Source organism: Aplidium turbinatum, chromosome 15 (assembly GCF_918807975.1).
Source record: "Aplidium turbinatum chromosome 15, kaAplTurb1.1, whole genome shotgun sequence".
Taxonomy (NCBI): Eukaryota; Metazoa; Chordata; class Ascidiacea; order Aplousobranchia; family Polyclinidae; genus Aplidium; species Aplidium turbinatum.
Genome location: NC_137486.1, coordinates 17236652 through 17246535, shown reverse-complemented (window position 1 = coordinate 17246535; position 9884 = coordinate 17236652).

Sequence of the window (9884 nt, the reverse complement as noted above, 5' to 3'; positions counted from 1 at the left end):
TCACTACAGCGCACAGTGATTGTCCTGTGAATAAAACAATTATTTGCCTTGAATATTGTCTATACTGTGTATAATGAGGAAAATGTTGATGCAAATTTATTTTTGCGATACTGGCGATAATTGTTTTTGTAAATAACAGTGGCCAAAGTCTATATTTTGTTGAAGGCCAAATGAAACATTTTGCTCTAATCTAAAAATACCTTGCGGACTGTGGTTTAATCGTAACGACACCAAAACTAAAACACGTCACTGAATGCCTTTGCAGTAATTTTTAAAAACATATGACATAAATCACATAGTTTCTACTTATCAAAACATTACTTTTTTATAAAAAGAAAAACATTGACCAAGGAAAAAAATCGATATTTTATATAACATAACCATGACCATGAAAGCAATGTTATCAAAAGATTATTAGTAGAATTATTAGAAAAGTATTTTGTTATCCTTAAAACCAACCTATGTCAGGAACTTGAGTTGCGTAGTTACGTAAATCTGCTGGAACTTTACTGTTGGGTCGGATAAGTCGAACGTAATCGAGTTCACCAAAAGGCCGAAACAAGGTATTCACTTTTTTAACAAAGTTGTACTCTTCCGGTACACGGATGGCCTAAAATTACAATATACAAATTTAATTGCGTTAACTTGTGCACATGAGTGATGTTTTAAAAATAAGATTTTTAACTTTAAAATAAGCAAATATGCTTCGGCTATTGAGAAATGATTCAAAATCTTGCTTCGTTTAGACAAAAAATGCAACCTGGGCAAATCAGCGTGCAGTGCCCTATGCGTTTTGTAAAAACGTAGGCCTAATATAGTTTAATGTAATTATGGGACAAACGTAACGTAAGTATGAAAACAAAAAAAAATTTCTTACCAAGACACTGGTAACAAGCCGTGGTTTTCTTAAATCTTCCGAAAGACACGATCTTCTTCTAACGCGTAGTCCTTCCTCACTAACTGCAAGAATTTGCGACTTTCGCACGATAGCGCTACGAACCGTCGTCCAGTCTTTGGTCAACTTCTTTAGTCTTTTGAACGATGTAAGCAACTTAATGCTCACGTAACCATCTTTTTTGCAGCGCACTTGGCGAAGCATGTATCTGTCCCTAACAAGGTAGTCATCTGAAAGGTAGTAATCCACTTGATTTGCTATCGTGGTGATGAGATTTTCACACGGAAGTTTGCGCTTCATTTTCCTCCAGTAGAGGTCATCCATAGCGACTGTCCAAGAAGTTTCTTCGTGAAGTGACTAAAAAAGTATCAAAGATTATGAATTTTCTGTTCGATCATAGTGTTTCATGCTACAATATCGTTTGTAAAATTTTGGAAAGCAAATAGTGGTAGGCTCTTATTGCTGGAAAATTTTAATTTGCATACTTTTTCAGAAAATGGCGCTTCAATGTCTTTGCTAATTTGACTTGTAGAGCTCTTGTTTCCAACAGAAGATGATCTTTCATTCCAAAGTTCGTCTTCGGAAGATGTGTTTTCATCAAAGTTCAATGAGGACGGTTCGGACACAGAGGAGGAGGCTGATTCAACCACCCCACTATCATCGCTATCATATCGATTGAGTATGGTCTTCGTGTTCCTGTTTGAGACTGGGATTTCTTTAGTCGCCACTTTGGTTTCCTAAAGACAAAATAAGATACAAACTTTAAAATATACAGCATTAACTCTGGAGCAGCTGACAGGATGACCAAATGGTCTACCACTGCTCCTGACTAAATCGATTTAATTGTTTAACACTGAGCGTACTTATGCGTTTCTCCATGTGTGTGAATTTTATGTTATTGTGATGTAAGTTAATGGTGTACAGTTACAGAATCTGTTTGACAAATAAAGTTATTTCTCTCTCTTTTCCAAAGAGTGGCAGCGTTATTTGAAATGCTTACAGCCACCGGTAAGAAACAACTTAAAACGAAGCACTTGTTATTTCTAAAACATTGGTAGCACAAGATATCTCACGGAAAGACAAGTTATTTAATTATTTTCGTGAACTGAGTTTATACAAAAATATCAACGTTGGTGGCAATAGATAGGTAATGGTTCATTGGTGCTACGAAAAAAATTTACGATAAATGATAAATCAAAACACAGCGTACAACAAAACTGTTGAAAAGATCACAATTAAAAGCAAATTTCTACGCAATGCATGTCAATTTTGAAAAACTGTTTTCAGCACAATGCATTGACTTCACGGCATTTAAAACAAAAAAAATTCTCAGAAAATCGACAAGTTATGTCAATTTTAATTTGAGTTCCAAGAACGCATGACGTGGAACTTGTGGCGAGATCAGTGAAGATTTTTGTGTTATTTATCAAAAAACAAAAGTTGAATACCGATGGCCCTTTAAATGCACAAGACTTTAATCCGCACTAAAAAGCACGTAGGTTTTCAAAATAGCACTTTAAAGCATTATGGAAAACAAAAAATGCAAACTTTGTCTTATTTGATGGTTATTAATTCAAGTATCGTTCTGATGGTCTCAACATAACTTGTGCGCATACTTTTTCTTTATGGCAAGAAACTACATCCTTCGTCGCCTTCCAAGTGGCATTTGTATTCTCTAAAACTTTATTTGAGATAGCTTGAAAATGTCTTGACGAAGATGGCGATGCTTCGACTTTTGGGGGATGAATTATCGCTGAGAAGAAAGATTTTTGTTGATGAGGAAGAGCTGTTGAGGAAAAGGGGTGATACAGAACCTCCTGATTCGGCAGTGACAGCATCCCATTGTTATGCGATTGATCTCTGTATTGATAATAAAGTGGATGGGATTCAAACGTTCCAGCTGCAACATAACAACAAACACTTGTACATTGGTTCTTTTTGATATCACCAGCGCATGCTTGCTAGTTGAACGTTTTAATTAAGTGACAGGAAGGTAAGGAAGTCAATCTTCGTCCAACTTTAGACATGTCTTCCTGTCGTTTTTATAGGTGTTTTCCTTCACTTTATATATCGCATCTTATCCTACTCATTATATTTATTTGCAAATCTCAAGTATACACGAGTTTAACCGAACGAAATTAGCTACTCGTTCAACTAACCATATGTAGAGACCATTAAAACAGGGTGAGGAATGCACTGGTAGGGGTGAGGGTAGACCACAAGCGATGATGAACTGCCGCGTTGTCCAGAAGTATGAACAACCTGAAATTAAAATTCATAAATTTTGCAAGATTCTGTCATGCTGACTGAGTAGGTTAATGTTTGGGTTTAGGACTTCGCCACTAACAAAACACCTCTGTCAAAGTTTAAAAAGTAATTTTAGGAAAATAACGTTTTGTCTCAATGCTCATTGACAAATTCCTCATACTGTGCCAGTGTGCCTCATACCGTGCCATGCAAACGGTGCCGACTTTTCTAAATCGAATGTTGGCGAGTAAAGTCCTCAAATTTTACATCAAGGACTAGAAAACCTAATATCGCATCTAGTCAACTAGTTTTTTTTTATACCAACCAAAGGTTTGATATTGGTTAATATAACTTTTACTTTGAAGAAAAAAAATCAAGAACTCATCCAATATCTTTAAGTTAAACTCGTGTACCTGATCCATTGGTTGTTCAGAGTGATGGGACATAGTGTGGACAATATGGGTTAAATACTTGCAATGGTTTGTATAAAAATTTACCTGGCAAATTTCTAAACATTTACTGAACAAACATAAAAAGACTTTTTAAAACATAATCACTTGGTTTCACTGCAAGTTAAAGGGTCTTCATTTGCGTTCACGATAATTCATTACAAGAAACCTTGCAATATATCACATTTGATTGAGCATAAAAATACAGTAATTGTGCAAATGTGCTGGACAACGTAGGATTGCATTATTTGCCAAGAAAATACACATAATGGCAATTGCAATCCAGACATCCATATACAAATAATAGCCTATCTTTCTATACATGTCGTATAAATTACAGTAATAAAATGCATTTGTAGTCTAAAGTTTATTTCATTTATGTTTCATAATTTCACTAAAATCTGAGACAAATTAGACTAAAATAACCCTATCGATAACGTGATGGTGAACACGTAGATTAGCACATGCGACATCGCGTTCTTATAATTATATCTAGGGGTAAACACCGATTTCTAGTAAGAGCTACAGGAACATCTTGCTTTGCTTTGCTCTGCTCTGTGTTGAGTAACAAGACCTCTATTTATCTATCTCGCTTTGATTTACTTATCGTGAAACTGTCACATGTAACTTCCAGAACAACATCAGTGTTATGTATAAATCTAAGTCTTAAATCTGAAGATAAATGAATATTACTAATGCTACCAACTAGATGCTCACAGAACATCTTTTAGAAACTGTTAACTATTCGCAAATGAGAACGAAATTAAATGTAAGTTATAGCAAAATAAAAGAAGAAAAAGACAGAGTTCTCTCGCAGGCATATCGTCAAATAGAAGTCTTTTAAGAATCGTGTATTTTTCTAATGCATCTTATAATTGAACCAAGCATGATACTTCTAAAACAAATGCACCGGCATTCTATTGTGTGAACTAATAGCATTCAGACAAGACAAAGATTTTTCAAAATTACATGCAAAGTTAAACGCAAATTTAATGTAACGAATCGTTCACATTAACCAAGAAACTATTATCAATTGACAGCTTGCTGTAGATGACAACTATCAATTTTAACTACATAAACTGACTTCAGAGTCATACGAGTTCCGGACAAAAACTTAGCAGCAAAAATGTTCAATCCGTTTGTAACAGAATTGCACTATCACAATTAGATGAACCGCAGATTTCCTCCAACATTAGATATTCACTAGCCTTCTTCAAAAGCAACGTATTCAAGCTACAGAAAGATTGATTGTTTGCAGGAATTTTTATTCTCAGTCGGAAAAAAATATCTTCATTAACGAAATACTGTAGGCTATATACTTTACTTGCATTTTCTTGAAAACTAGACTGATTTTATAATGATTTTGGCCAGCAAAACAGAACTGTTATCTGAAAAAATCACTACAATCTAGAAAATCTCCGAAAGCACGCTTTCCTCAAAAACATTCTCTCAGAAATGGACTTCTCCTTCGAACATAAGCGGTAAAACGAACAGGTAATCTTCAATGTGTCATTTGTCTGGAATGCAATTGCTCTTTGTAGATATGCGACGTATAAACACCGGATCTGTTTTAGAAGAAAACGGTAATTTCCGAAACACATTGAACAGTGAAGACATTTGTAAAGGCCAATGTTGTTTTCTCATTTTCTTTCCGATGCTTCAGCTTCTTCAAACATCTCGTCTACCATTGTGGTAAAAATAATATATAATTAGATGCGTCACTTTATAGTGGACACTTCTTTGAATTTTACCAAATACCACATTCCAAAATAGCTTTGCTCCTTTTAATTTATCGCAGTTACAAATTAGAGAGGGTTCAAAACAGACATAATTCGAAAAACTAAATCGACGCAAAATGCATTTTGTTCTGACGTAAATTTCTTTTGGATAAGTTTGTTTCAGAATAAATTGCTCCATGAAAAATTTCACTTTACTTTTTTAATACAGTAAAATTTGTTCTAAACAAAATTGCATTCCAATCGCATTCCTAATCATACAATAGCCTATCCCACTATGTGGCCTATAGGGCAACAGGTAACCTACTAATTGCTGTAGCCTGTATAAACCTTCGTACACTAAAATCTTTCGGCCTACGCCACATGTACCGGAAACATAACATCGATTCTCTACTTTGTTTGAGTGATATAAACAAACACTGAGTTTTTAATTTGCTTGCCGACATACGGACTGACCATCGATGAATAACAAACTAGAAAGTTTTCTAACAGAAGCACGTGGCAGTGAGACCCCTCTCAATAGAGCCAGCACGCATGGACACCATTCAGCTACAATTTATGACGTCGCAAATCAAAAAGAAATTGCACCATCAGGGAGGGGGACTTCGTCAATGAATGATTACGTTCAGATTAAAAGAAAAATTGCTTTTTATTTGTGTTGCTGTTGAACGACGCCCTGCAATAGCCCAGTTTTTAAAACATTTTAGAAAACTCACTTTTTTTTAATTCTGCGCAAACAAACTCTAGTTTCTTTAGAAGTTCGTACGAAACGTCACTTTCAACAACATTTTCGACATTTACAACCGATTTGAATTAAAACTTAAGTTAAAACACCAAATTAAACTCTTTGAAACTCTCGTAAATGTCCCCAAAAAAGAAACAGCCACCCCTTTTTAAGGCAATAACGTTACTAACAAGTTCAAATTAACTTTTTCTAAAACAGCTGTCGTAACACTGATCTACAATTGGCTAACTCTTTTAATGAATTCAAAAAGTTATCAAGATTAAAAAGAAAACATTAAACCGTTTAAAGTTATGATTTTATAGCTTCTTTATTTTAAAATGATTTCTGAATAGAGACGCTTAATTCTAATGGTAAAATTTGATAACATGTTTGAACGCTGTAGTACTTGCACTGATAAAACCTGTCATCTTATAAATTCCTTTGTAAAATTATGTAAGTCCAATTCTCTGGCTCACAGCAAAAGTGGGCGGTAACAATTTTGTTAGAATCTTTTGAAAATCTTACAATTGAAAAGTTTGTCAATTTTGAAGGTGGCATTACATTGCCCCAGGGTAGAATTTTGACAGTTGTTCTGAGAAATGAGTAAAATTATCGCAAATCTGTGACGTCTCGCGCAATCTTTAATTAACCCAAGGCCACACCACACAACGCCCAAGTTTTGGCCAATCAAATGTCATTAACGTTGTCACGTGTTTTAGTTCAAGCTCAGGTTAAAACATGCTAGAAAAATACTGTTTGGCCAAAAAGGAATGTTTTTAAACATGTTGTCATTGAACTAACGTCTCTTGGCAGCAGCTGTTACCCACAGGACTTTACTACCGTTACACAAAACAGTTATTTGTATAGGCTACTGTTTTTTTTTTTAATTTTTATTGAACGCCAGGTTATCTTTAGTTGAAACGTAATTTGCCGTTGCTTGACATTTATCATATTAAAAACACGGAAAGCAACTGACTCAATGACTGATGCAATTTTTACATTGCTTCCTGTCTGTTGTGGAATTTAGTTTCACATGATACTATAGTTTTTTTGTATTGATTTTATCCTTGTACCGTTGTATTCTCACAAGAGACAAAATAAAAGTTTTTTATCTCTCTCTTTCTGTGTTTTCACCTTTACTTCTAGTAAACCGGGTTTAGATACTTGGTCTAGTGACTAGTCACTTCCAAGGCTTTACTGGTGATCAGTTACGCCTTTTGTGACATATCTAGACCTTTGCCTACCCTTGGTTTAAGATTTAGATTAAGTAAACAAAAAAGCAAGAAAGCCAATGTAGGTACCCTCGTTCAAGCATGCCATGGAGTGTCTTGCCAAAGACACAGCCACGTCCTTTCGACAGGAGTCAAACGAACGTGATACTATGAGCGTCATCCAAACGCTCTTCCCGCTCGCTTACCATAAAAAAACGCACTATGGAATTATTTTCTTTGTTTCCTTACGACCGGCCAGAAAATCCAATGAGCCAATATTACATTGAAGATACAGTGGAACCCTGCTTGTCTGATCACCGAAGGGATCGCATTCAAGCAGTCGTGCTAGCGAATTGGTCGAAAGAGCGGATTTTGCTGGATTTGGAGACAGGCGCGTATTGCTGTGAAGTATTGACACAGAACAATTTATCTTGAAAATGAGACACGATTAGAAAAGACGTAATATTGGCCACGAATAAAATACTTTTTTGATTTTCTATAAGTATCGTAAAGACTTAGCTTATCCCATCATAAGAGTAGGCCTACCGTAAACAGAAAAATGATAGAAAAATACTGGCCTACCTGACGCTGTTCAACAGTATCCCGAGCTTTGGACCGGTAAAGATGAATTTGCAAAACTTAAAACTTTTCGAAGACAGAGAAATTATGTTGGCAAAGTCATGATCAACGCGTGCATTTTTAAGCAACAAATTGTGTTAAAAAATATCAACACTTGACATTGCAAGACATAAATAATTGAAAAACATAGTTTGAAAGACAACTTGCTGTACTTTGGTTAACTTATTTACTCAGCCGTTTTCCGCCACTGATTAAAAAATACTGCGATAAAAAAGGAAAACAAGCTTTAACGTCGCTTCTACAGCGTTATAGGTTAAGTTTAACGTATACGTTGTTTTAGCTCAATATAAACATGGTAACGACAGCTATGGAGATGAACTTGGATGAAGAAAAAGCGACAAATAGCGAGGCAGTCTCAGAAAATGTTTCATATAGGCTACAGTACTGCTGATTTGTTTTCAAAAGCCTTCCTTGTTAAAGGTTTTTTAGCTAGGTTTAAGTTATGTTTCGTAAGGTATTGAATAAAGATAGAGAACCTTAATATTTGTTGATAGCTCAAACCGAAAGAGATTTGCTCTCAATGATATTACTTTCCTAATTCTTAATTTTGTTTTTATTTTTGTATTTGTATCAAGCGATGTTTGCTGGAATCTTGAGTGTTCTATTACTCACCAACAAAGCACTGAATCATAGTCAATAGATAATGACAAGAAACTATTGCTCGTTTTTTTTTTGTTGCGGAAATTTCCAGTAATTTATGTAAAAACTTCTTTTTATTGTTCAGCAAATTAAGGCTGTCGTTTCGAGTCGCAGTAGGCTAGACTTGCCCATTTGCAAACCTGCTAAAGTAAGAAAAAGGCTTTTGTAAGCATTCTGTTTTGAATCTCAGCAAATATTAGCAGTTTTGAGCGTGCAGGTTTCGGAAACCTACAGTGGTCTGGTGATGACACGCAAAGTACAATTTTTTTCGCAGGCCAGGCCCAACCAGTTTCAATTAAACAATCACAGCAAACCAGTTACTGTCTGCTAAAACTATCCAAATAGAGTTTTTCAGCCCCAAATTGTTGCTTACAAAAATGAAATTAGTGAGTATGATGGATATTTTTGGGTGACAGAGTCTTTGTAAAATTGAGAAAACCAAACTATTGTACCCAATTATAATACAGCCATGGTGATGCTATGAAGAATAAAACTGACATTAAACTAACGTTCTTAGCTGTACGTTAGAGGCAGAAAGATGTTTTATTTGTTTCGCTTGAGAATCGACTTGATAGAGCCAACAAAGTGTGAGTGTGTAGATTGTTAAGCATCTTTCACTCTAAACTGACAACTATAACGTTGTTTAGGCTATAAGAAAATAGCAGTGTTACATCAAAGTTGATTAAACAGTTCATCCATCTACTTACTATAGTTATGTTTTAATCGCTTAATTACTATTATTATTAGTCGTTAATAGACCACAGATTTGTTTAATAATTTTGCTCTCTTTCGAACCTCACATAGTTTTATTTTTTTAACCTTAAAAAATTACTTTTTGTGCCAGTTATGAGAAGATATTAGTGCCATGATTGGGAAGCAAATTCCACTCATATAAACAGAAAGGATTAAACTGTTACATAAAAATGTTAAAGCTTAGACCAAACGTGATGAATGCAAACCAGCTACTTGAATGGCTCTCCGATGTATTTTACTGTCGACTTCTAACAAACATATCGTCGCCATTCAATAAAACCAAGCCTGAAAGGTTAATGGCTTTATTTGCCCAATGCCCATGTCATGGGCTTGTCTAAATTCCTTTGCATTGTTTCAAATCGCCTATCTAACACCATAGAAATTGGTTGGAGATATTTTTGTAGTTTATCGCAAAAAATACATTGTGTTGATATGTGAGAAAGATAAAGCAAATGCAAAATACGTTTAATTGCATTACATGTGAAAAGACCTAGGTTATATTTTGCTTGTAATTTTATACTGTATAATACCCCAGAAAACTAAAATTTGATGCGCTCATTGAGCTGGTGATGATACAATTAAGAGAAAACA